Genomic DNA, 27,664 nt, shown 5'->3' on the forward strand with positions numbered 1-27,664 from the left:
AAGAAATGGCTGAGCTGCCTTCCCGGTGACTGAATTTCTCTACCACCCAGAGGGTGCATGCGACGGAGCCATGGGGAAATCTCCCGTGAAGACCACATTATCCCATGATTCTAACAGACCTGGTACATCTGTAAACACGGATTTATTCACAAAGGTCTCAGGAAACACTCCTCTCCACTGAAAGGTTCTAACTAATCAGGATTGCTGAGCCCTTGAGCCCACTGGCAACCCATCCCTATCTCCCTGGGACAAATCTGGTGTCTTCCTTATTCCCAAGGCCTTAAGGAGGGCTGATGTCCTTTTTTGTGGCGACAAGTAGGGGCTGGAGAGGGCTGAGGTTTAGTGTAAGGTAGGAAATTAATATAGAAAAAAAATAAAGAAGCGCACACACACACACACACACACACACACACACAAAACAACCAAACTCCCTCTCCCAGAGGCAACAAGGTCTGACATTCCGGCATACCTCCTCTCAGGTTTCTGTGTTGGTTTGGATTTTCTGCCACTTTTTCCTTACATAGCAAGATGGTTATATTACATGAGCATTTTTTACATTTTTTACTTAAATTTAGCATACAGACATCTTCTCCCTTGTCCCTAAAAACGTATGTTAAAGATTACATATCACTCCCCTGTAGTGATATGTCGTACAATTATCCCCTATTTTGGACCTGTCGGTTGCTTCCGGTTTTTCATGACTGTAAATAATGCTACGAGGACTCTGGTGCATCATCTACTAGCATTCCTTGGTTTATTGAGAAGCTGTACTTTCTGTTTAGGCTGTCTGGGCTGTGTCTGGACCACAGGCATCCTCCTGGAGGGTGGCTTCCTTTCTCGTTCTCCGTGTGCTGGAAGGACACGCTTTGGTGTCCTTCCGACCGCGAAGTTACTTCACGTTAAGCGAAGGGTTTCTAGTGGCCCTGCTCTTACAAGAGAGCATCTCTGTCGTGGTGCACTGCGTTTGGCTCCCCTAATTCCGAGAAGCCATCCCAGCTTTTAGGACCAGCCTTCCAGAAGCTGACTTAGTGACTGATACAGGAGGGAAACTCCACCCACACGGGCCCTTTTTACTCTTAAGACACAGTAACTTGCTTTTCCAATCCTCAACAAGGGCGAAGGTTTAAGCAGAATCACGGAAAGAGCTACATCTGTCTGGTACCGCTTTTTTTTACTGATCTGACTGGCAAAAATGGCAAAGTTTGATGACACGCTGTGTTGGCGTAACTGTGTCGAAATGGCCACTGAACACTCATTCCTGATGGAAACGTGGATTAGCACAACCCCTCCGAGGGCAGTCTGCCAACATGCATCCAAGTCACAAGTGCATGTACTTTTCGACAGGCAATTCTACTTTTTATTTCATAGACACACTCGTGTATTCTCTGACACGACGTAAAAGAAATGAGGGTCTGCCCATCCGGGTCCTGAAGCAGGTTTGGGTGACACAAACATCCAACCAACGTCTGAAATCCTTGGGGTCTAGCGGGAGTGTTGTCTAAACAGATACCTGCTGGGGGAGCTGGCGAAGAATCAGAAGGTGTCGACAGTTGTGTAGGGCAGAAAAACAGGCCCTTAAGGTTCAAGGACGCGGACAGAGGACAAAATGCAGCGTGTGGACAAAGAAAGGTGTGGAGATGGGGCCTGACAGGCAGGGCCCGGAAGGCCTGAGCGGGGGCCGCATGGACTATCTGGAGACAGACGGCAAAGCGAAACCGTGTGGCCAGGGAGGTGGCCGCAGTCAGCAACAGAGGATCCTAATGCCATCGACAAGGTCTGGTTCTCCTGTAAGCCAATGGTCACTAAAGGGAAACATGAAAACCACTTCCATACATTTCAATCTAAAAAAAAAGAAACCCGGTCGTAGTAACGGTTTATACAGAGACATACGACATCATTTATAAGTAAATACACACAGGTCAGGGGCACATGCTCCATTACTGCCAGGGGTATACAATCAAAGAGGTGCGCAAGCCAATGATATCAGTGGTGGGGCACTGGAACTTTCCAGGAAGTGACATGATTATACTGGTTGTTAGGGAGGATGCTGGGAGCTGGGGACTCCTCCCTGGGAATCCCCAGAGCAAATGAGTCTGGAAGAGGAAAAGGATCAGGAGGAGCTGGGGCTCAGCTTGGCCCTCCTGGGACGAGAGCAGCTACTCATATCGGTGACCAAGTCCCACAGCCACATGGAGAAGGGTCAAGAAACTGAGTGCCTATCTCTGGGTAGCAGGATGAAACAGAGAGAAGGCAGTTAACTCCAGCCTCTTGCAGAGAAATCCATTCACCTTCTTCCATGCAGCCTGTGTCACCCAAGATGCTCCCCCTTGGGCCCTAGGGGATGGGAATTTCTGGCCAAGTGTCCTGTCAAGTGCTGAAACTGGTTTCTCCCAGGGGCTGCAGAATGTCAACTTGGTCAGTTATGCTTAGCAGTTTTGAGGCCTATGCAGTCTTACTGTTCCTGTGGAAGAGTGTGCTTAACATCTTAATCCTTTTCCCATCCCTTTGACACTCTCCGGGGATCTGCACGTGGCTGATGTGGGAGCACAGCACCCTGGACCATACCAGGGGTGCAGAAACCCTAACTATTTGGGGATCACGCCTGTACTGTCTCTATTGCTCAAGCTGAAGCAGTCCCAAACCATACCTGGGAATGGCGTGACATCTGATTTTGTCAGCCACAAGAGGGAAATTCAGAAGCCTCTCAGTGGTTCATGAAGGGTAAAGGCTTCAGAGGAAAGAAAGGGAGAGAAACACAAATCACGCCGTCTTCGGCGAGACATCTGCTCCTCCCTGCGCTTTGCTGTCACAAAGACCATCAAGGTGTTCAGAGAACAACCAGGAGGGGTGACGTGTGGCATCATGTCTGGGCTCAGGAGGACAGTGAAGAGGCATCCGGAAGTACAGCACAAGTGCTCATTTCCACATCCAAGCCTGTGGATGGCATATACATAGAGCGGAGTCACAGAATCTCTGTCTCTCTTTCCTCTCACCTGTTCATTCCAACAGGAAGCCCGTGGTCACTGCCAGAGTAAAGAGACACGTCCCTCCTCCCTCATGAAAAATTAAGACACGGCCAGGGATTTTGGCCACACATGGGGAAGAAATCTTTTTTAAAAAAGTAGAGTGGGAGTGGAGAAAACCAACGAAAGCAAAAACAATCCCTTAATCCACGCGCTCAAGGCAGGCCCAGGACAGGTACAACAATTTTTAATAACACTCTTCACCATCTGTAGCCTTTTAATTAAAGATATGAAAACAGCAGGTGAAAATACTTCACTTTTTATATTAGACCATTTTAGACCATACAGCAATTACTCCCATAAGAAATCGTCATCTGCTAGTCCCAGCTAAGTAGTTAGAATACGATGATACACGTGGGACGTACTGAAAATGATCACTGAAAGTTATGAAGTGTGCAGGCAATTCAGCCAATGTCTAATGAACTTGTCTAAATCAAACAGTTTCTAGATAATGTATGTGAAAAGTGAGTTTAACGGTGGTGGTGTGTGAGCAGAGTTTTTTTTTTTTTTTAAATGTTTATTTATTTTTGAGACAGAGAGAGACAGAGCATGAACGAGGGAGGGTCAGAGAGAGAGGGAGACACAGAATCTGAAGCAGGCTCCAGGCTCTGAGCTGTCAGCACAGAGCCCAACGCGGGGCTCGAACTCACGGAGTGTGAGATCATGACCTGAGCCGAAGTCGGCCGCTCAACCGACTGAGCCACCCAGGCGCCCCTGTGAGCAGAGTTTTGTGTTGATGTTGGCATATCAAAGCCACATCACTGTCGGCATCGCGATGATTTATTTTACATCTAATAATTTTGTGGCCACCATACAAAAGAATCTCCTTACATGTTCAAGTTTGCTATTTTGCAAAGGTAATCCAGATAATATATACCCTTTTTAAATACTCAAAATATAATACTAAATGCTTTCAATAAATGATAAGGTAACTCATACAATTTTCCTGTATGACAGTTTCTGCTTAGGAAAAGGAGGGTGATCTGGAACTCCGGAGGAACCCCGGCTGTGATTTTTAATGAAAATAAACCCTCACTTGTGTCCAGACATCTTAAGACACAAACTCTTCACTCACGTTCCTAAAAGGGCACTTCTCCGTGTCACCTTAACTAACACTGCACACTGAGAAAGCCACGGTTTCAGCCTCGAGCCTTTAGAAGCTAGGTTTGTTTTAAAATTTTTCCCCACTAAAACTATAACCCAGTTTCACAGTCAAATAGTTGTATAATTTTATACAACTTTCACTTAAAATACTTTTCTGGGGCAACCATGAAACCACAAAGGGAAACCCAAACACAAACATTTTGCATTTCTCTAAGTCTAAAATCTCAATATAGTCAAATACCAGCATTCCCAGCCAGAAACCTACTTTAACGAAAACCGAGAGAGAGAGAGAGAAAAAAGTTGATGCTTCAAAATCTGAACGGTTTGTACTTCAAGTCAAAAAGAAAGATCATGTTGACTGTATTTTGTATCATTATGAGCTCATAAAACTACACAGACTCAGTCTCACTGTAAGATGAAATGTTTAGAACAGAAGTTGACCAGATAGTTGTTTCCAGCTCCATAGTTATGCAAGGAATACACAGAACTCTGATTTTTATCTTACATTATTTATCATATAGTGGAGAAACAAATAGTAGATATTGTTGTTGACCCCGAGCCAACACAGCTATATATGTTTATGTGCCATGGTGCAAAATTTTGCAGGAACTAAAAACTCTAGTGGTTATAATTCCTTTCCCATGAACACTAACTGCTTCTCTTTATGCTCCAGTGGTAACCTCAGGCCTGATACAAGCATGGGTTGTTAGATCTTTTAAAACCTTCGCAGAGATTAGAAGGCTGCAGAAAAATACCACTGGGGGTTAAAGAGAGCTTTCTGAAATTGTTCTAAATGGACAAATAATGCTTTGCTTTCTTTGACAGCTGTTCAATAACTGAATACATCTGGAGAGAGGGAGTCAGCTGCCAAGAGATTTCTATTTGGTTCGCTACCAGGTTTTCTTTTCCAGAATGCTTTCCAACACTCAGACTAGTCTTATTTAAGAGCATTAAAGAAAAAAGATGATTCTTCTTTTAATTTTTTTTTTTTTTGCATCACGTTCCACCCCTGTTAGATAACATAAACTGTGGATTTAAAGGAGATAGCTTTGAGGTGAAAGCTATTCCACGCACCTGACTTTTCCCTGGTGGAGATATGGCTGATTCCCTTTAAGTTACCGCCAATAGGAGGCAGCACTCATTCAAATGCGCTGATCCTTAGTTGACACTGTTAATCCCTGTTACCCAAACTGTTTAATAGAAACTATTAATGTTTCAAATGAGAAGCATGAGGGTGACAGAGCTCTTCCAGGAGTAGCAAATAAGCTGCCCAGTAAGCAGTCTCATGGACTGGGGTCATCCTGGGAAATGCGTGTCAGTGTCCAGGTCTGGTCTACAGCCCTGGCGGAGACCCCGAGCCCAGATGGACTCACCTTTACCAGGCTGACAGACTGAAGTATGGAAACAAAATGCCAAAGTCTTCCTTTGCAGTAGGAAGTACTACTACCTCTCTATAAGATGGCAATACTCTCATTGGATAAGTGGTACCTTCTCTCCCCTGAAAGCTAGGCCAGCCCAAGAAACCAACTTAGTTTGTTTTAAGTTTATGTATTCATTTTGAGAGACACAGAGACAGCACAAGTGGTGGAGGGGCAGAGAGAGAGAGAGAGAGAGAGAGGGAAAGACAGAGAATACCAGGAAGGTCCTCACTCCCAGTGAAGAGCCTGATTATGGGGCTTGAACCCACGGAGCTGTGAGATCGTGACCTGAGCTGAAACCAAGAGTTGGACGCTCAACCAATTGAGCCACCCAGGTGCCCAAGAAGCCAACTTATAATCATAAATTTATTTGGTGGGCCATAGAGAATTAGAAAAAAGAGAGCAAACCATAGGATTCAGATGCATAACAGTATCAGGCTAAAATAACCCAAAGCATATACCTCCACAATCAATATAATCTTGTGAAAGGAACCACAGTATCTTCTACCCTACATGTTGTGATTTTACTTAAAGTAAGTGGGGGATAATACAGTTGGGAGAAAAGAACACGGTATTAGGATTCCAGTGTGATTCAGCATCTTGTCTAGTTTCAACAATTATAAAAATCTTTAAACACAGTGCAAACTCTTCCTTCCTTCCTTCCTTCCTTCCTTCCTTCCTTCCTTCCTTCCTTCCTTCTTCTCTTCCCTCCTTCCTTCCTTCCTTCCTTTCCTCCCCCCCTCCTTCCTTCCTTTCTCTCTTCTTCTTTTCCTCCCTTCCTTACTTTCTTCCTTTCTGTAGGCTCACGCCCAATGTGGGGCCTGAACTCATGACCCTGGGATCAAGAGTCCTATGCTTGGGGCACCTGAGTGGCTCGTTGGTTAAGCCTTCCACTCTTGGTTTTGGCTTAGGTCATGATCTGACAGTTCATGAGTTCGAGCCCTGCATCAGGCTCTGTGCTGACATTGCGGGGCCTGCTTGGGATTCTCTCTCTCCTCTCTCTCTGTCCTTACTCCACTTGCGCTGTCTCTCTCCCAAAATAAATACTTAAAAAAAGAAAAAAAAAGAGTCCTATGCTCTACTGACTGAGCTAGCCAGGCACCTCCAGTGCAAACACTTTAAAACCAGTATCTATCTACTTGCCAGGAAAAGCTTCTACATTCAGTACCACTAAAAATACACCATGGTGAAAAAATCCACAGAGAGCGGAAACCAATTCAAAGTGGGGCATCAAAAACGAGAGGGCTGGTGGTTAATCAGTTTTCCAAGAGTGCCACCACATAACTTTCAGTTAGAATTCTTGAAACTCATAAATAGGTGGCCAGTGAAATGAGTGACTGCAAGATAAACCTGAGTCCTAATCTCCACCCCAAAATGTGCAATATTCGAAATGGAAACTGGCATGCATCATGTCTGATTTGATTAACAGGGAGTTTAACGCCCAGGCAGCGACTTGGCTCATGCCCAACTGAGACCCCACTCCTTCTCTTCTCCATCTCTTCTTCAGGGAAGATGAAGTTATTTAAGTAGAGAGGCAGTCCACGTAAGCAGGCACGGGAGACCATCCCAACGCAGCCCAGATCCTCCCCCAGTCCTCCAAGGATACATTAAAAAAACTTTTTTCTAATGTTTTTTTTTAAATTTTTTTAAATGTTTATTTATTTTTGAGAGAGACAGAGACAGAATGAGAGTGGGTTAGGGGCAGAGAGAGAGGGAGACACAGAATCGGAAACAGGCTCCAGGCTCCGAGCTGTCAGCACAGAGCCCGACGCGGGGCTCGAACCCACCAGCCCTGAGATCATGACCTGAGCCGAAGTTGGACGCTCAACCGACTGAGCCACCCAAGCGCCCCAAATGTTTGTTTATTTTTGAGAGAGAGACAGAGACAGAGACAGAGAATGAGTGGGGGAGGGAAGAGAGGGGAAGACACAGAATTCGAAGCAGGCTCCAGGCTCTGAGCGCTCAGCACAGAGCCCGATGCGGGACTCGAACTCACGAACCACAAGATTGTGACCTGAGCTGAAGGTGGACCCTTAACCGACTGAACCACCCAGGCGCCCATCTGAGGATACATTTTTTTAAGAGGTTCACCCTCTTATCCTCCTTGGGGGAAACATTCTTTATATATTGTCATCAAATGTATTTTATTCCCAGGGCATAACATAATGCTAATATTCCACATTTAATCGTATCTCTGGCAATCACCATCTCTGCCGGGCGCTGAAACATTTCGGGCGGCCTCGTGCACTATCCGTCTATCACGCACGCCCGGCTCAGACTCACTGCCTGTTTCCAGTGGTGGTTTGACTCGCTCACACACATGTACCCTCGGAACGGCGAAGAGGTCTCCTAGCGACGATCTGAACATCTACTTAACCGCCGGTGTCTCTTCAAGCCTCAGATGCAAGGCTGAGGGAAAAGAGCCCACGAAAAAAAACACACACACAAAAAAAACGAACCAGCCCATCCGGATCCTTGCTGTCATGATAGGAAGCACGATTTCGTCACGGGTTTAATAACAAATCGCAGGCAGAGCAACCCGGGCTAAGTAGAGGCCCTCCCGCTTGTAGTCACTCTCTGAGCAGAAGCATCTGTACTGATGCCTCCCCCCCCCCCGCCCCCGGCACCTGTTCCCTGTATCCGAGGACCCAGAACAAAATGCAAGAGCCACGAAAGCGCTAAGACCGGAGACACGGCAGCGGCACAGCACACACAGGGGCTGATGACCCGTAAGTGGCAGGAGCAAGCCGGGTACATCCGAGTAACAGGCGCTCTCCTCCCCTGTCCTTCTCTGACGCAGCCCCGCGGCACCTTTCTTGCAAAGGCTATACACGGAGGGCACGGTCGGTGATTTCCGGTTTCATTTTAACCGCAGAGAGAAGCTGAAGAGTTCACACCTGAAAAGCAACCCGCCGCCGAATCCTTCCGGCCCCTGACCACCTTCCACTCTTATGGCTGTTATTCCATCCACACCTTTCTTCAGTGGCTGGCCTTAGCCGAATCTTTCCAGAGCTTCAGGCTCACAGAAAGGGAACTTTCCTTCTGCGCTTCTGTGGCTAATGGAATCTTTAACTAAAATCAGCTACCGGCCAGCAAGAAGTGGCGATGCCAATGGGAGAGAGGACGTCTCCAAACAAGCCCTCGGCATCCAGGGCAGGGCTGGGTGGCAGGCTCGGGGGGTCCGTCGGCCGTGCATCTGCTAACCGTGCACCCGCTGGCCCTGCACCCACCAGCCGTGCACAGCACCAAGCCCGCGTTCCACGTGTGGGCGCCGGTGACCCGGCCGGCCTGGAGTGCTCACGACACCCAGCTCTGCCTCCAGGTAAGCGGAGGACAACCACCTGCCTCCTAAGGTAAATGCCTCTTTCTTTCAAGAGGTCTTACCAGCTCGCCTCTCTGCTCCAGACTTGTCCGTGGGGGCAGCAGTTAACTGGGCTTGTGCATCTCAGCTGCATCTGGTGGCTCACAGACCCAGCCAGCCTCATCCCGGCTCCTCTCCTGTACCCCATCCTTCCAACTCCACTTCAGACCCCTGACTGTCCCCGGCATGTGGCTGTGCCTTCGCCCCAGCCCTTCTCCCGGCCTCTCCTCTCAGCTCTGTCCACCCAAACCCCACCACCCGTCCAGGCCTGGCTCAGTTCCATCTTCTCTGCCCCCTGCCTCCAGGCCCTTCTGCCCCTGACACTGTGCACCTCAGGCACTTCTGATCTATGCGCGGGTTCTACCCACTTGACTCCTGGTAGTTACGGATCATTAGACAGATGTGTTACATGCTATGCCTCTAACTCTCCTCCAGTCTGCTTCTGTTCTGCTGGGACTCTGGGTTTCTTAAAACTTGCTGTGTTCTCTGGCAGAATTAAGCTTTTTTAGTTTTATTTTTTTTAAGGTTTGAGAGAGAGAGAGAGAGAGAGAGACAGAGTGTGAGAGGGGGAGGGGCAGAGAGAGAGGGTGGCACAGAATCCGAAGCGGGCTCCAGGCTTCGAGCCATCAGCACAGAGCCCGATGTGGGGCTCAAACTCACAAACCGTGAGATCATGACCTGAGCCGAAGTCAGACGCTTAACCAACTGAGCCACCCAGGTGCCCAAGCTTTTTTTTTTTTTTTTTTTTTTTTTTGATGTTTATTTATCTTTGAGAGAGAGAGAGAGAGAGAGAGAGAGAGAGAGAGGCAGAGTGTGAGCAGGGGAGGGGCAGAGAGAGAGAGGGAGACACAGAATCTGAAGCAGGTTCCAGGCTCCGAGCTATTTAGCACAGAGCCCGATTGGGGCTCCAACCCATGAACTGCAAGATCATGACCTGAGCTGAAATCAAGTCGGATGCTTAACTGACTGAGCCACCCAGGCAGCCCCAGAATTAGGCTTTAAGACTTGCGAAACCTCAGAACTCAGAACCTATTTCTTTGTCTCCAAACCACATGCTCACCTTCCCTCCTGACTGGGCCCAAATGCCACCTCTGGGGGAACGGCAGGGGCGGATGCGGCATGTTGACGACCGAGGGTAAGTGCTGTTTTACTCTGACCCACTTGAAGATGAGTCCTAAAAGGTAAACAGAAATTGCTTGGACAATCCCATCATTCTCTCTTCTCATATTCCGTTTTAAACCATTATTACCTCAGACTCCTACTTATAAACTATGTTTCTGTCTTCAACCTCATGCAGATGAAGCACATCCGGGTCACATCCTCCCTGTAAGCACTCTGAGGACACCCGGGATGAGGAAATCTACGATGAGCTGTTCAGTAAAAGAAAGAATCGCCTTCCACTCTAAGTGTCCTCTGATTTATCAGCTGCAAACGTTTAGATTCTTCTAGTTCATGTTCTGTGAATAACCTTGTATGTATCGACTGGAGTCCTGTGTCTTCCCCCCTGCCTCTCCTGTAACCCACTAATGTGTTCACAGTTGGTTTGTTGAAATAGGCTCAGTGAGTAATTAAAAATAAGTCTCACATGGCTACCTCTGGTGGGAGTGACAGCTTCTAGCTCTTCTTGGTTTTTTGGGGCAGGAGGACACAGCCACACCTGGTGGTTTTTCACCACGAAGATGTGGCAACAATGTATTCGAAATGATTAACTATCTCGCTCTTCCCTCGAGTACCCATCAAAAATCGATACGAGCTCTAAATTTCGGATGAAGCGTTCCCCTGAAACACAAAATTAACGGAGATATAATCACTAGGAAGTGGTGTAGAATGCTGGTCAAAAACTCTGGAGCCAGAAGAGATGGGTTTAGTTCCCAGCTTTGCTCCTTGCTAGCTAAGTAGCCTGGAGGCCGCTACCTATCTGTCCCAGACCACTTACCTCACAGGTGTTAGGGGAATATCAAGTCCATGCACACACAATGCTTAGAACAGAGCCTGCCATGTGCTGAGTGCTTCCCAGCTCTTAGCTACTATTATTATTTCTACGAGGATAGCAAAGATTACTTAATTGGACATTGTATCTTTCTCAGTAGGGAAACTTGTCTCGTTGCTTAAATCTATCAGTACTTTCATAACCTCTAAGAAAAAATCTTTTTAAAAATAAATTTTACGTTACAGTAAAACCTTTGATGGGGATTAACTTGTTCTGCGAGTGTTCCACAAGACAAGCAGACATTTCTAATAAATTTTAACTTGATAAACGAGCGATGTCTTGCAATACAAGTAGTTGGTGATGACAAATGTCACATGATCGCAATGAGCCAATGGTTCTCTCTCTCTCACTGCAGGATTGTGGGTGATTGTCTCCCATGCTTGGATGTTCCGTCTCAGGCCGCAGTGTCTGGCAGAAATCAGTGATTTTTCAGAATGCTGGAAGGTGCCCACAACTGGCAGTAGTGTGTTTTTTTGTCACTCCAAAGCACCGATGGACAGTCCTTTGCTTTTCTACACAAGAGGAGGCTTAGGAATGCTTTGCTTCATTCTAGGTCAGGCTGCCTGCAGATACACACCCTTTCCTGTGCTGCCTTATTGCCAGTTACATTACATACGGTATATGACAAGTTTATTAGTACTGTAGTCAACATCCGTGTGAGCATTTACAATGGCCCCCATGCAGAAAAAGGTTGAAAAGAAAGGCGCTAAGAAGAGGGAGATGATTATGGTGGAAGTTAAGAAGGAAATCATTGAGAAGCACGATCGAGGGATGCGAGTGGACGAAATTTCAAGGTTTTATAAGAAGTCTACATCTGTATCTCGTCTGCAGAGGAGGAGGACAAAAGATGGAGGAATCCCTCGCTTCAAATGAGATTAGGGAGAGGTGTAAAATGTGGGAAACGGTGCAAATTTTGTAGAAAAGCATCACCCGAATGAGGTTCTAGCAGCACAAACGATGAATCTGTTTAATGACAACGCAATGTCACGTTTCCACGAAATCCTCAAAAGGAGGCAAAAGCAAGTGTCATTGGACGGGTTCCTTGTTAAAGTTTCGCGAAAAGAAAAAGATTCCATTGAGCTAGTAAGATAGCAGTGATTCTGTTAGTGATAGTGAAAGTTGTCCTACACAATAACCCTCTGCTCTCTTGTCTCCCTCACAATAGCCATGAAGGTTTTCAAAGGTAAGTGCAGGTTGTTGATTTTTCTTTATATTTTGTATTTTCTTTATTATTTTGTATTATAGTACAGTACTGTAATCACTTTTATATGAATGTTTTTGGGTTGTGGAATGAATCATCTGAGCTTCTATTACTTTTTACGGGGAAAATCGCTTTGATATATGAGTGCTTTGGATTACAAACCTGTTTCCGGAACGAATTATGCTCGCAAACCAAGGTTTTACCGTATTGGTTTTCATCAGAAACTGGGATATTCTGAACAGGAGTGGGCAGGTGCCCTGAAGTGTAACGCTCTAAGTATGGGAACAGCGATACCCCGTGAGAACGGCTGGAGCTGCCCCTCTTCACACCCCACCCGCTCCTGGATCAGAATTAGCCTGAGCTCCGGTCTTCTTGGGCTGTGGCAGGATAGGAGTCTGGCTGCCTCTGCTGGGTCGAGGTGACCACTCTTCCTTCATCGGCTGCCTTGATTTCCTCACCGATTTTTGTCTCCAATCCCTACCCAGCCCCGGGGATTTGGCAACCTGTTGTTCAAACAGCTCAGGCCTTGGCAAGAGTCTCCGTATGCGGTTCTAGCATCTAGCGAAGCTGACATCCCCAGGGCAGAAGTGCACTTGGCCTCTGACTTATCAGGGTGGAGATCAGAAACCACATGTCCTTGCAGCTCAGAAAATATTCAAAACAACCTTGTAAAGAGGACAAAATTCACAAAGAACCTGTGGCTCAGAGGTTAAGTAATCCGCCCTTGGTCACACAATAAATAGGGAGCCCTGGCAAAGCCACGGCAGCAGCAAGTCCCCATGGTTGTGGCCGTGGCCCAGATTCTGCTACAACCGCAGGTGAAAGGAAACCCTTAAGCATGACGTGGGCAGAAAGGCTGAGAATCTGGTTGGAGGGCACAGAGCAATGTAAAAAACCAAGTGCAGTGTGTGTGTGTGTGTGTGTGTGTGTGAGCGCACACGTGTATTTTTTACAGACACTCATTTCTGAGTTTAAAATACATATACTAACTTGAACTAATAATGAAGAGTTCATCAACAGGAATCCTGACCAACTATCCGTAATGAATAGGTAAGCAATGCAGGGACACCTCTGTTGACTGGGAGTCCCCAACATCCTGTGGAGATTCTATTTGGCTCCAGGGCTGAGACCCATGATCCAGATTATGGCAACTGGCAGAGCCCATTTCCCTTCTCCTCCCCCACGATTCCTGTCCTGGGCACATGACCTGAGCAGAAGCAGTAAGCACGAATGACAGAGCTTCTTCTGGAGATGCTGGGGACAGTGGTGCAGAGGGTGCTAGGACCCAGCAGAAGCCATATGCGGGATCCCAAGGGGAGATCCTTAGAATCAGGTTGACACCAAGAAAAGCAAAGCAGGTGGAGAAAAGAAACCAGGACGTTCAGCGGCATTGCGAAGCCAGATCAGTATCTGCCGGCCGCAGCACTGAGCCTTTTGGTTTTCTAGTTTCAGAAACTGATCCTCCGTTTATTGCTGAAGCCAGCCTTAAGTTGTGCTTCTTTCTTTTTAATGTTTATTTATTTTTGAGAGAGGGAGGAATGGAGGGAGGGAAGGAGGGAGAGAGAAAGAGAGAGAACAAGCAGAGGAGGGGCAGAGAGAGAGGGGGACAGAGGATCCAAAGCGGGCTCCATGCTGACAGCACAACGCCCCATGCGGGGCTTGAACTCGCGAACCCGGAGATCATGACCTAAGCCAAAGTTGAACGCTTAATCGACTGAGCCACCCAGGCGCCCTTGAGTTGTGTTTCTTTTTACTTGCAACCTGAAGAAGTCCTGTTGCAGCAGGCATTTAAGAAAAGCATTTTCTTTACTGCACAGGACAGCACCGCAAGTGGCTGAACACTGACGAGTGGTTTAATTTGCTTGGTGAATATTTTCCTCCTCCGAGACAGCTGATATCAACAATAAGCTTCAGTCTATTCCGGACTGAATTATTTCACTATATTCTCAAGATCACGATTCCCTAATACTTTTACAGTTATGCAAAACCATCTTCAAGAGCGACGGAAGGGCAAAAGGGAATGAAAGAGGAAAAAGGAGAAAGGCGTCTATGTATATAGTGAAGGGGAGAGACATGACAGATATTCAGATTCCACAGATTAGCACGAAGACTTCTTTCAGCCATTATTAATCAGATCACCCTAAACAGTAAACAAAAGCAGGCTACCAATCAAAAGCTTTTTAGTAAATTCCTTCTGGCACGCATGTGAATGCCACCCACAGGCAGTCTTATGAACCTTCTCCACCACTGTCCCAGAAGCACTCATTAAGAAGAACCGCGTTGGCATGCGAAGCCTCTATAGCATGCTCGCACACGCACGATCTCAATGGAACGTGGCACCATCCCTGGCGCCCGGGAGGTGTGGTCAGCCCTGTGCTGCAAGTGAGGGAACGGAGGTCTGCAAAAGTTGAGCACGTTCCTCAAGTTCACAGGAATAAAGAGCCAGGAGATGGAAGATTCTGGTCTTCTAACTCAAATCCAAAGGACTTTGCACCATGGCTATCACCCTGTCCTTCCCAGTTCTACAAGGATCTTCTGCCTATCACAGTGGGCAGGCAGACACCAGAGAAATCTTTGTACACTGTATAAAAGGACAATCTAAGAATGGAATGACCAACATCTTAATATATTTTTTTAATTAAAAATTTTTTTCTTAATGTTTATTTTGTTTATTTCGAGCATGCTCGGGTGGGGGACAGGCAGAGAGGGTGACAGAGGATCTGAAGTGGGCTCAGAGCTGACAGCATAGAGCCGTATGTAGGGCTTGAACTCATGAGCTGCAAAATCATGACCTGAGCCAAAGTCCGAGTCTTAACCAACTGAGCCACCCAGGCGCCCCTAAATATTTTAAGTTAGCTCTAGAGACACACTCCACCACACTCCCAGCTTCTACAGCCATTTCTTACCCACTTCGGGCACAAAGCTTTGGTTGGAAATTACTGGGAATATCCCATGCGCAAAAACCAAATATATGCTTTTATGTGCTGAAAACAGCACTGATTTTATATTTTTAAAAAACACAATTAAGACTTAAGAACTCAAGTGTAATTATCCAGAAAACTTAAAAACTAGTACTAGCATTTAGAGGCATTTATATTAAAAAAAATTTTTTTTAACGTTTATTTATTTTTGAGACAGAGAGAGACAGAGCATGAATGGGGGAGGGGCAGAGAGAGAGGCAGACACAGAATCGGAAACAGGCTCCAGGCTCTGAGCCATCAATCCAGAGCCTGACGCGGGGCTCGAACTCACGGACCGCGAGATCGTGACCTGAGCTGAAGTCGGATGCCCAACCGACTGAGCCACCCAGGCGCCCCGAGGCATTTGTATTTTAAATTCAACATCTTAGAGACATAACCAAGCATCGATCTGGTATTTTCCTTTCTAGGGCATGAGAAATAATATTTAATTTACCTGGAATTTCCTCAAAGTCAGTGATGTCCAGCAGTTCCTCTTTTACTCCTCCTCTCTTTTAAGCCAGAGAGTTTTTATACTTCCCAATGCCAGTTTGCCTCCAGCAGAGATAGGGCCACATTCTTCCACAGAAGGGCAGATTCTGATATGAGGGCTGCTTGTGCCAGACTCTTTTTTGCATGATATGTACATAAATGGTTTTCCAATCTTACTGCGTGGAAGTGGTGATTCAAGTATAACGTCTTCATGAGCTAGACGGGACTTACCAACCTGAAATGACTAGTGTCATTAACAAACTCATCAATGTAGGCTTTTGAACACAAATCAAGTCCCAGGGACTCAGGGCCCAGGCTTGCAGAAGGTCCAGAGCATTCCAGCTGCTCTATTCACTTATCCTCTACGATCTGACACTGTCTGTTCCCTCCTCCTGATCTCCTTCACAAGTCTCCTCAAAGTTCATCTGAGGAACAGATCAGCTTGGAGCAATGAATTTCAGCTAATTTGCCTGGGTCTGGGTCTAGGTAGGAAGGAACAGTTTGGAATCACTTTGCGATCTTGGGGCGCTTACAGTAAGAAAAAGTGAACAGGATCTATTAAGGGGTGTTCTAACAAGCTGATCAACAACCCCCCCCCACCTTGCTCAACACCCCCAGCACAGAGCTGAGCACAGAGCTCATGCACATATAGCAGCTTTCACTTTATCGTCACTGACGCCATGAGATAGGCTGCGTGTCACCATCTAACGTTGCTCCCAGCAGCCCCCAGCTGCTCTTTTTACCACCCCTAACCCCACACTCGGGTCCTGGGGACATCTGTCCATTCACAGTGTCACTCTGGGGCCCTCTGCTCCTGGGGTCTGGGATCAGGGGCCACTCATGCTTTCAAAACTCGCTCCCCTATAGCTTCTCAACCTCCTGGTCACTGTTTCCCTGCTCCCTGGGGATCCATTTCAACATTCAAGGTGCCAACATCAGCCTTCCTACCGGAATCACTAGCCCAGTTTTCAGATGTGCCTCTGGAGCATCCAAAGACCTTGTCCCACAGAATTCCTCCTCCCAGACCCACAGCTCCTGGTTTTCCTTTGTGTTCCCAATCCTGAACGTGACACTACAGACGAACTCACCCAGATGTTACAACTCTGTTATTCCGGCTTCAGCGAAACTAAGGTTTCTCTTTACAGAACCTTTTTGAGGAGCGGTTTAACAGCAATAAGGTTCTTCGGCAGCCCCTCCTCTTTTCAATGAGAAATAGAGCTCTAGGAAATTGGAAAATGTCCTCTGACCTTGGATTTTAGAAGTTGGTCCTGTGGTCAAAGAGGAGACACGATCACCTCCTGGCTCGCCACTTACTGGCTGATAAATACTCCTGGCATCAAGGCTGCTCTAGGAATCATAAGATTGGGGCTGGCATCTCTTAAACCTTAAATAACTGATTTACAAAAAGTTCAATCTATGAAACATTTGGTGGTTGACTACCACAGCAAGTAACCTTACTTTCATTTATACTCTGTTGGAACAGCTCACTAAATTTAACAAAATGCCGCAGTGCATTTATACAACATTCAAGACACACACACGTGAGCACATATACACACAGGAGAATATTACTCAGCCATGAAAAAGAATGAAATCTTGCCATCTGCAACATGGATGGACCTTGAGACTATAATGCTAAATGAAATAAGTCAGACAGAGAAAGACAAATACCACATGATCTCTTTTATACATGGAATCTAAAATATAAACAAACAGGGGCACCTGGGTGGCTCAGTCAGCTGAGCGTCCCATTTTGGCTCAGGTCATGATCTTGCGGTTCGTGGGTTCGAGCCCTGCATTGGGCTCTGTGCTGACAGCTCGGAGCCTGGAGCCTGCTTCGGATTCTGTGTCTCCCTCTCTCTCTGCCCCTCCCCTGTTCACCCTCTGTTTCTGTCTCTCTCAAGAAAACTAAACATTAAAAATTAAAAAAATAAAAACGAAAACAAAAAGCCCAAACAAAACAAGCTCATACATACTGAGAAGAGATTGGTAACTTCAGGAGGCAGCAGGGGTGGGATGGGAGAAATGGGTGAAGGGGCTCAAAAGGGAAAAAGAAAAAAATTTTAAGAGAATAAACTTACATTAAAAAATGCTGCAGTAAGAAATCTATTTGCTTAATGGAAAGGGTTTTTTGTTTTTGGTTGCCAAAAAACCAAAAATCATGATCTTAAAGTACCTCATCAGGGTTTTCAAACAGAAGGAAAACAAAACTTGGGCCAAAGGAGATAATTAAATTTTAAAAGCCATTTAACATTTACAAGATGTATATATACCTATAGAGCACTAATGTTGAGATTTGAAACATAAAATGCTAGGGGCGCCTGGGTGGCGCAGTCGGTTAAGCGTCCAACTTCAGCCAGGTCACAATCTCGCGGTCCGTGAGTTCGAGCCCCACGTCGGGCTCTGGGCTGATGGCTGGGAGCCTGGAGCCTGTTTCCGATTCTGTGTCTCCCTCTCTCTCTGCCCCTCCCCCGTTCATGCTCTGTCTCTCTCTGTCCCAAAAATAAATAAACGTTGGAAAAAAAAAAGAAACATAAAATGCTAAACTTCTTTGAATCACAACTTGCAAGTACAATACTTTTATCTTTGTTTCCATCAAGGTGGCGTAAAAAGCATGTACATGGAGATGTATGGCTTTCTTTCCCTCTGATACAGACTAAAAAGTGAATGAGAAAGTGGGAATAAATTCCTAAGATTGGTAATCAAGGTTAGGTTCATTTTTATCTTCTACTAGACTCAAGTTTCTGACTCATTTAACCTTCTACTATTTACCTTGACTTGTAATACAGAGAAATTCTTTCCTTCTCTGCCAGTGTCCTTAGATTCTTACTCAACAACTGGGGACTTAATACAGCATCTGGTGTCAGAGGTCCTTCTGAGTGACCACTGTGAAATCTGTCATTTGTACCTGAGTCCACAATGCAGTATCCTCAGGGAGGAGGGAGCAGTAATGAAAAGGATGTTATTCAGAGCACAGTACCCTCAAAAACGGAGCTGAGAGAGAGGGAAGCCTACAGGGTTCAAGGCCACCATCTGTCACCCAGGTTGACTGGGGTCACTGGTTTTTCTCTATATCCCTCCTGAGGCAAGGCTGGGCTGAGCAATACCCAGAAGGACAGACACACACACACACACACACACACACACACACACACACACACACAAATAAGAAAGGAAAAGGAGCACCAAATAGGGCAGTTTTATCCATGAAATAGATCTGCCTTCCACATGCAAGAGGGAAAAGCTTTTGACCTGATAGTTGAAAATCAGCAGTGGCCAGTGTCGGGATTGTGGGGCAGGTAATACGTGGAGTTCTCAAGAGTGCACAGCTATGTGCAGAGACATTCTCTGTGGACCGAAAAAACTTGCGCCCAATGTATTCTTTGATTTTAAGGTGTAGCTTTACTGCTCCACTTAATATTTCGTAAACGGGGATGTGTTTTATAATCAGTGTGGGCCTATGATATGGTAGTGTCTGGGCAGAATCAAGGAAATCCTGTATGTTCCCTGCTGTTATTTTCAGCCCTATAGAAAAAGGGTTTCAGGTACTAAAATGGGATTAAATGTGAATGGTTAGGACACTCACATGACCAACATATTTTCTCTACCGAATGATACTGTGTAATGCTTGGGTGTGTGTGTGGGGGGGGGGGGAGGGCTATAAACCATTTTGATAGGAAACAGGCTCTCAGATTCAAGGATTTAGGGGTCACTGTCCGGTACTAAATTTTCTAAACATGGTGGAGACTGACCGGACCGCATCTACTTTCCCACTCTGACAATGCACTTGAGCTCTGGTCGTGGCTCTGTCTGAATGGCCCATGTTGTCTTCCTCAGGGACAAGCTGAGACCGACTGCTCTAAAGGTCTATGCCCAACACCCATGGGCCAGGTGGGAAATTAATGCTGGAAATAAAAGCCCCCCAATTCCGACTTTTCTTTAAGAAGATAACGCTTTCAAACCCTCAGCTAGCTACCCTGAGCTCTGAAATCCTGGGGTTCTCAAATCAGTGCTGAACAATCTGAGGAGGGGCGCTCCACAGGTCTAGGTCTGGGTGCCAGGACCACAGCTGGGTTTCAAAGTGTTAGATTCAGAGACAACCTGCCAGCAGTGGGCTTGGCGAGACTTCTCGAAGCTTTGGTTTCTCCAAAGAGAGAAACCGTATGGCTGTGTGCTATAGACTGATCTGTGTCATCCTCACCTTCTTATGTTGAAGCCCTAACCTCCAACGTGACTGTATTTTTGAGTTAGGGACTTTAAAAGGTGACTAAGGTTCAATGAGGTCCTAAGGGTGGGGTCCTATTCCAATAGGATTGGTGGTTTTATAAGAAAAGGAAGGCAGTAGGGGAGCCTGAGTGGCTCAGTTGCTTAAGCCTCCGACTTCGGCTCAGGTCATGATCTCACGGTTCCTGGGTTCGAGCCCTGCGGGCTCTGTGCTGACAGCTCGAGCCTGTAGCCTGCTTCAGATTCTGTCTCCCTCAATCTCTGCCTCTCCCCCACTCTCACTGTGTGTATGTGTCTCTCTCTCTCAAAAATAAACAAACATTTAAAAAATTAGAAAAGAAAAGGGAGGCAGACACAAACACTTTGGAAACAGCTTCATTTATGATCAGGTTTGCTCCAGGTAGACCTATCTCTGAGAAAGTTTCAAAGCCCTGTCTTGGAGGAAAGACACCCATTCACGGTTAAGTCCAAGGGTTTGGGGGGCGGATCTGTGTTCGAGACCCAGTTCTGCCACTTGGAGTCATGCAATCCCAAGAAAGGGATTCCCACCTGGGGAAGTCTTCCCTTTTTCACATGTAGAGCTGGGATAAGACAGCAGCATCAGTTAAGGAGGCTTTTGGCTGTGAACACTGGAACACTAGGCTAGCAGTGGCTTAAACAAGCAGGGGTTTATATTTCCCAAAGAACAGGAAGTCTGGAGGCAGCAGGGGCCGGCCGGGCTTAGCTGCTCGGCAGTGTTGTCCAAAACTGGGGTTCCTTCCAGAGGTTCAACCCTCAGCAGGTTGGCTTTTTGTCACTTCCTAGTCAAAAGTGTCATCACTGGAGCACGGGCTGTCACAACAGTGTCCAAGTAGAAAAGAAGGAAATGGGCCACAGGGTTCCCTCTCCCCCCTGTGCCTTCCACTTATCAGGAAGCAAAAGCAGACAGGGACATGCTGTCACACCCCAGAACAGGGTCCTGCACTAGGGTGACCCCAGCCCTGAGGATGAGTCCACGTACTCTGACACCTGAACAAAACCAGGGTTCTGCCAGCAAAAAGAGGGGCAGTGTAGACTTTTATTAGTGTTTAGAGAGAAAAGTTACATGAAGTATGCTTAACACAGTGAAGTGTGGGCTATTAACAAATTATCAATTAACACTGATTTATTAATAAACTAATACATTGTCACCTTTCACTAGAACCCAGAGTTACCTGATAAACTCTATTTCCCTCAGGGAGACTACTTGATGAAATCTCTATACAGAAACATTCAGGTCTGTGTGTCAAGGAGCCACAGCAGAAATTCTTGGAAGATGAATTCTTAGGGGAAAAAATGTAAGCAAATGATATTTTACCTGTAGCCTCATACTAAACCTGAAACTTGTCTGATGTTCTTTTTCTTTTCTTTTTTTTTTTAGTGTTTATTTTTGAAGGAGAGAGAGACAGAGAGAGAGAGTGGGAGAGTGGCAGAGACAGAGAGGGAGACACAGAATTCAAAACAGGCTCCAGGCTGTGAGCTGTCAGCACAGAACCCGACTCGGGGCTCGAACTCACAAACCGTGAGATCATGGCCTGAGCTGAAATCAGATGCTCAGCCAAGCCACCCAGGCGCCCCAAAATATGGAACACTTCACAAATTTGTGTATCATCCTGGTGCAGGGGCCATGCTAATCTTCTCTGTATCGTTCCAATTTTAGTATATGTGCTCCTGAAGTGAGTACAAAGTGTTCTTAAACTATAGTTCATACCACTGAATCCTCTGGGATCTGAACAAGGTATTCACGGAGTATCTTTATTGTAAATACACTGAAGGCCTTTGGAAAAGAGGGGAAGAAAAACCCTCTTTCAAGATTGTTATGGCTCACTTATCATGGTTTTAAATAAACTTCTACTTAAAAGACAACATGCTTTTTTTTTAGCAGGCAGACTATATAAAAAGTCCAATTAAACGTCTTCATGGAAACACTCATTTTGCAATTAACTCTGAGGTCTGATTCAGATGCCTGTGACCTGATTGTGAAAGCTTAGGAGCTATAGAGGGGCCCCTGGCTGGCTCAGTCGGTTGAGCGTCTGACTTTGGCTCAGGTCATGATCTCATGGCTCGTGAGTTCGAGCCCTGCATAGCTCAGAGCCTGAAGTCTGCTTCGGATTCTGTGTCCCTCTCTCTCTCTCTGCCCCTCCCCTTGCTCATGCTCTGTTTCTCTCTCTCCCAAGAATAAGTAAAACATTAAAAAAAAATAAAAAAATAAAGAGCTATAGGAACTAAGTGCTCATGCCTGGATCTCCCATATGCAAAAAATAGATTTTGTACAGGGGGAAATGCTAATAGTTCTGTAATCCTAAAACTGGTAGGTACCCTTCCCACCACCAGCCAAATGTCATCTTGTTCCCATTCAGACCTGGAACTGCTGGAGAGAACAGTCACTATTTTGCATGCTCTTTCCCAATACGTATAAAAATAAACAATACTTCTGATACAATGTCAGACTGAAAAATGAATGCCAACTAATAAAGGAAATAGCAATTAGCAAAGTCATTCATTATGGTTCTGCTTTTGCCTCTGTTGCTTGTTTATGCCCATAAAACAATAAATTCACGATAGTAACCTAATATTTTATATACATTTTCCCTGAAATCAAAGTAGAAGAGATCGAGGACATCTGTGACGAATATATTCTGCTAGTATTAAGAGTCCCTAAATTCGATTATGGTATATGGCATATATTTTCTCCCATAAAACTTGTATTTTCAGCTAATAGGCATCACCTTCTAAAACCACCTTACTTCTATCTTCAGCACCAACAGTTACCTTCCTCCTTGGGGATTATTTTATTTTTTTAAGACATATGTGATTTTAGAACAGTTTTAGATTTACGGAAAAATTGCAAAGACAGTAGAGATAGTTCCCATATAGCTTTTACCCAGCATCTTGTAGCAAAATCTGGTACATTTGTTATAATTAATGAACCAATGCTGACACATTGTCATTAACCGAAGCTCCTCCTTTATTCAGATTCCTTAGTTGCCCCCTAATGTCCCTTTCCTGATCCAGGCCCCCATCCAGGGAGTCACATCACATCTAGTTGTCAAATTTCCTTAGGCTCCTCTTGGCTGTGACAGTGTCTCAGACATTCCTAGTTCTTGATGACCTGGGCACAGTTTTGAGGGTACTGCTGGGTATTTTGTAGAATGTCCCCCAGTTTGGGTTTGTGAAGTGTTTTCTCACGGTTAGACTGGGATTAAGGGTGTAAGGAGGAAGACCCCAGAAGGAAAGTGTCATTCTTGTCACATCAAGGGTACTATCAACACAGCTATTGATGTTGACCTTTGTCACCTGCCTGTTTGTTCAGTTCCTCCTAACGAAACAAGTAATCGTAGAATTACTTTCTCCTTTCCACAACCCATACGTGAGGGGCTGGAGGTTTTGTGACCTTGACAGCAGAAGACTGACCTCACTTATTTCAGTTCGTCTGTATAAGGGATGTGTCTCCTCCACTCCCTTGCTCGCTCACTCACTCATTCAATCGTTCATTCATTTGTTCCTAGCTGTATGGACTCCTGGATACTCAAGAGTTAATTTTTAGGAAGAGGCAGGAGGGCGTCTGGGTGGCTCAGTCAGTTGAACCTCAGACTTTGGCTCATGTCAGGATCTCACAGTTCATGAGTTTAAGCCCCACATCGGGCTCTGTGCTGACAGCTCGGAGCCTGAAGCCTGCTTCAGATTCTGTGTCTCCCTCTATCTCTGTTCTTCCCCCACTCACACACTCTCTCTCTCTTTCTCTCAAAAATAAATAAACATTAAAAAATAAAAATAAAAGGAAGAGGCAGGAAGGGATTTTGTTGTATTTGAGCACGTGCAAAGGCCGGGGAGGACGGGCCGCTGTGCGCACAGAGCTGCTGGCCTCCCTCACGCCGACCAGACTCCCGTCACACACCAGACTGATGGCCCACACCAGTGAACTTTCTGCCACAGTAACATTACAGAGTCCTACATGCTGCAGAACTCTGGTCTCTGTCTGAGCAACCAAACTGCAAACGCTGAACCCACCATATGCCAGAAGCCCTGCTGCCCATGTCAGTGCCCATCCTGGCCCTCGTCCTCAGCTCCCACAGTCAAGCAACTGGCACAGTCCAGGCACGATGCTCGTAAACACCCTGAGTCGGCATCCTATCAGGAGAATGGCTGCGACCCACAGCCCACCCTACAGCCTCTTGCACAGACTTGTGTGCACGGTGGGGTACACGGTACATGGGCTTTCACTCAAGACCGTGAATTTAGGAGAAACAATCCTGCAGGTCTTGATAGTGAGTATATATAGATAGTGGGAACTGAGCAGCGAGGGGCACATTATGTATGAAACACAGCAGGTGATGTCATGGAGGTTGCACAAAGTGCTAAGGGACCCTTCAGAGAAGTCATACAAGGAGATGACAGCTGATATGGGGCCAGAAAAACAAGCAAGAGTCTGAGATGGGGAAGGGGGGAGGGTGGATCTAATTTGTAATCATTTATCAGTATTTTCTTTCTTTTTTTTTTTTATAAATTTTTTAATGTTTGTTTATTTTTGAGGGGCGGGGGGAGAGGGAGAGAGGGAGCAGGGGAGAGGCAGAGAGAGAGGGAGACACAGAATCTGAAACAGGCTCCAGGCTCCATGCTTTCAGCACAGAGCCCAACATGGGGCTCGAACTCACGAACCGTGAGATCACGGCCTGAGCCGAAGAGGGATGCTCAACTGACTGAGCCACCCAGGTGCCCCGAGTCTAATGCTTTTAAATTTGCTTATGCCAGTGGGTGACGAACTCCGCAGGGCGCAGAACATCTAGGTGTGGGAGTGGAATCTGCACAGAGTCGTAGGTACATCAAACCTGAAGTAGGTTTATAATTCGGGGTAAGGGAGGACTCATCTTATCAAAGGTTCTCTCACTGAGATAAACAGCATGGACTAGAAACATTTTCAACTATAATATTTTCTAGTGCAACCTGGAAAAAGCCCCAAATGTTCCATTTTGGGTATTAAAACACCTCTGCTTGGCTCACAGAAAGTCCTACTTGAGAACCACCGGTCCAGGTGACTGATGAGTGTAACACATTCTGTTTTCAGCAGACCGAAGGCTACACTTAGAAGCCATTCTCCAAATCAGTACAAAACCCACATTAGCAAAAAGAGGCTTCACAAGGCACATTTTGAAAACTTTATTTAATAGTTTCCTTCGTTTTTCCCCAATTGCTGGTAACACCCACTATCCTATTTTTAGCTCCACTGGACATTAATGAAGATCTATGATAAGATACATGTAATTACTTGTGAGTTAAATGGGAAGACTCTGCTCATAGTAAAAAAAAAAAAAAAAAAGTCGACCTGCCTTCAAAGCAACAGGAAGAAAGAATCAAGGGGGGAAAGTGATACCATGGCAACACAGCTTTCAGAAAGACAAGCTCTGCACACCTTGTCAGCTACTCCACAGAGCTGGAGACAACCCGGGATATACCTGTGCTTCTGAGGATGCCCATGAGATCCTCAGGCACATCACAGAGGCAAAGGGACCCTTATGCACAAAGAGTCAGACGCCGCTGCCCCCCCAAACAGGGGGAGGTCCACATAAACAGTAACAGTAACGACAACAACAATAACATAACGGACGGCTTCTATCTCCGTCTGACTTCTGAGTCTGCCACGCTCAAAATACTGCTCGGATTAACCCCGTGATGTCAGCATCGGGACCACAGGGACTATGTCCGGGATTTGTAGGCCCGCCCCCAGAGGTCCTGATCTGTGAGGCAGGGCCCAGGATTTGCATATTTAACTAGCATCCCGGGATTCAGATGCAGGAGGTCCTCAAGGACACTCGGAGACACAGTGATGCGGGGTGCAAGCCACAGGCGGTCTGCTGACCAAACCAGCCCACTTTACCCCGGGAGTCACCCCTCAAGACTTTTATCATCAATCCTTCGTTCTGTGCAGTGTGTCGATGTAACTGTAGTGGCACTAACCTGGGACGGTTAAAGTGATGAATGGAAAGTCGAGTATAATTAAATGCCAGCACTGACTGTTGTGAGCTTGTCGCACGCAGAATGGCAGAGCCAGGCTGCCGATTTAGACTCTTTGCCAGTCAGGGTGCCTCCTAATTAGTTCTGCAACCGTATCCCGTTGCTAAAAGTCTTGAGGGGTGATGACAAATGGCAATAAACATGACTACAGCTCCCAGAAAATTTTAACCCTGATTTGAGGGACTCCAGGATGCCAAGTCTGACCCTCTCCAGTCCTATTTATATATGATTTTTAAAATGCATTCGGGGGGGCACCTGGGTGGCTTGGTCGGTTAAGCGTCCGACTTCGGCTCAGGTCATGATCTCACAGTTTGTGAGTTCGAGCCCCACGTCGGGCTCTGTGCTGACCGCTCAGAGCCTGGAGCCTGTTTCAGATTCTGTGTCTCCCTCTCTCTCTGCCCCTCCCCTGTTCGTGCTCTGTCAATCTCTGTCTCAAAAATAAATAAACGTTAAAAAAAAAATTAAAATGTATTCGGCACACACATGACTTTCTGACCATTTGGGCCATTACGTGAACAGCTTAGAAACCCAACCTTAGAGTCATGGCCCAGCATTAAATCTGCCTTGTGTTTACTCCGTAAGCAGAGGTTCTGTCCCTTATCTGCACGTTGAGACTCGGGGAATATTTCAAGACAAGCGCAAAGATGAAAGTCAGCATGTCTCAACTCTGGCTGACACAGAATCAGAGGAGGGGGCTTTGGAAAAACTACCCATATTCAGGCCCCCCTAGACTTCGAACTTAGAGTCTCTGGGGTGAATCCTGCTGATGCCCCTGGGTAATTATAACGTCCACCCAGGGTTGAGCCTCACTGGGAATGCTTGTTCCTCTCAAGACCATGAGCATCCTGGAGGAGGACACAGTTTCTCCCTCTCTGCCTTTCAAACCAATACGTAATAAATTATCGCTGAGCTAAACTGAATATATTTGCATATTGGACTGTTTCCACGTCTGTAGCGGGCAAGCAGCCTCAAGGACCGAAGACTGGGTTCACATCTGTGACCTCACCTTCCCAACCAAACAACATTGGCACAGCTGGTCCCACACCTCCAGGCTGAAAGAGGTGCCTGTCACTGTTCCTCCCGCTTAATGAGGGCTGAGAAGTGCTTCAGAGGTGGGGCTGCGATTACAGTCGGCAAAGGCAGGAGCCTTCACCAAATATGAGGACGTCCCTCGGAAAGTCACCATGACTGAAAGGAGAGCTAAAAGACGGTTAATCCCAACAAGTGCCTTCTGCTGGCAGTAAGGGTTGCCAGATTTAGTGACCTCAAATGTAGGATGTCCCGTTACGCTTGAGTTTCAGATGATCAACAAATAATTTTTAGTGTAATTATGTTCCATGCACGATTTGGGCACACTTATACTAAAAATTTATTCACTGTGTGTCTGAAATGCCACTCAACTGGGTGTCCTTAGTTTAATCTGCAGCTCCAGTGCTAATGGTCCCAAAGTCAATTTGTGTGAGTTTGTTTTGGGAAAAAGGAATGGCGGTATTACAAGATAAAAACATCTGAAAACGCTGTGTTTTGTTTCCCAACAAATGCTTTGGTAGTCCCCGGCATAGGGGCTGTCTAGAATAAGATATAAGCAGAACATCCCTCTCAGTGACTTTTCAAAGAACGGGGTTCTTCAGCTCCGAACAAAGGACACAGCAGAAGAGAAACTTTCGCTGTGGGCTGCAGCTGAGCAAATTTATCAAACAAAGGAAGCATTCAACTCACACTCTGTACCGTGCTCACACACGAAAATTCAACAAACTGGATGCAGAAACCAGAAACAGTGATGCAATTTTATCTGGCTCATCTTGTGATTATGAAGTTCTCTTTCCTGTTTTCGCTCCTGAGAGAGGTGGAGGAAAGGCACAGT

At 46.2% G+C, this 27,664-nt stretch overlaps 1 protein-coding gene and 1 non-coding gene across 2 annotated transcripts in view; both read right to left on the reverse strand.

Annotated features, from left to right (window-relative positions):
* FAM171A1 (family with sequence similarity 171 member A1) overlaps positions 1-27,664 on the reverse strand; it is a 134,018-nt gene that overhangs the window by 86,254 nt on the left and 20,100 nt on the right.
* On the reverse strand, positions 21,366-21,472 carry LOC115519523. The gene has a single exon (XR_003970533.1). It is a non-coding gene; the product is annotated as a U6 spliceosomal RNA (small nuclear RNA).

The sequence above is a fragment of the Lynx canadensis genome, chromosome B4 (assembly GCF_007474595.2).
Source record: "Lynx canadensis isolate LIC74 chromosome B4, mLynCan4.pri.v2, whole genome shotgun sequence".
NCBI lineage: Eukaryota > Metazoa > Chordata > Mammalia > Carnivora > Felidae > Lynx > Lynx canadensis.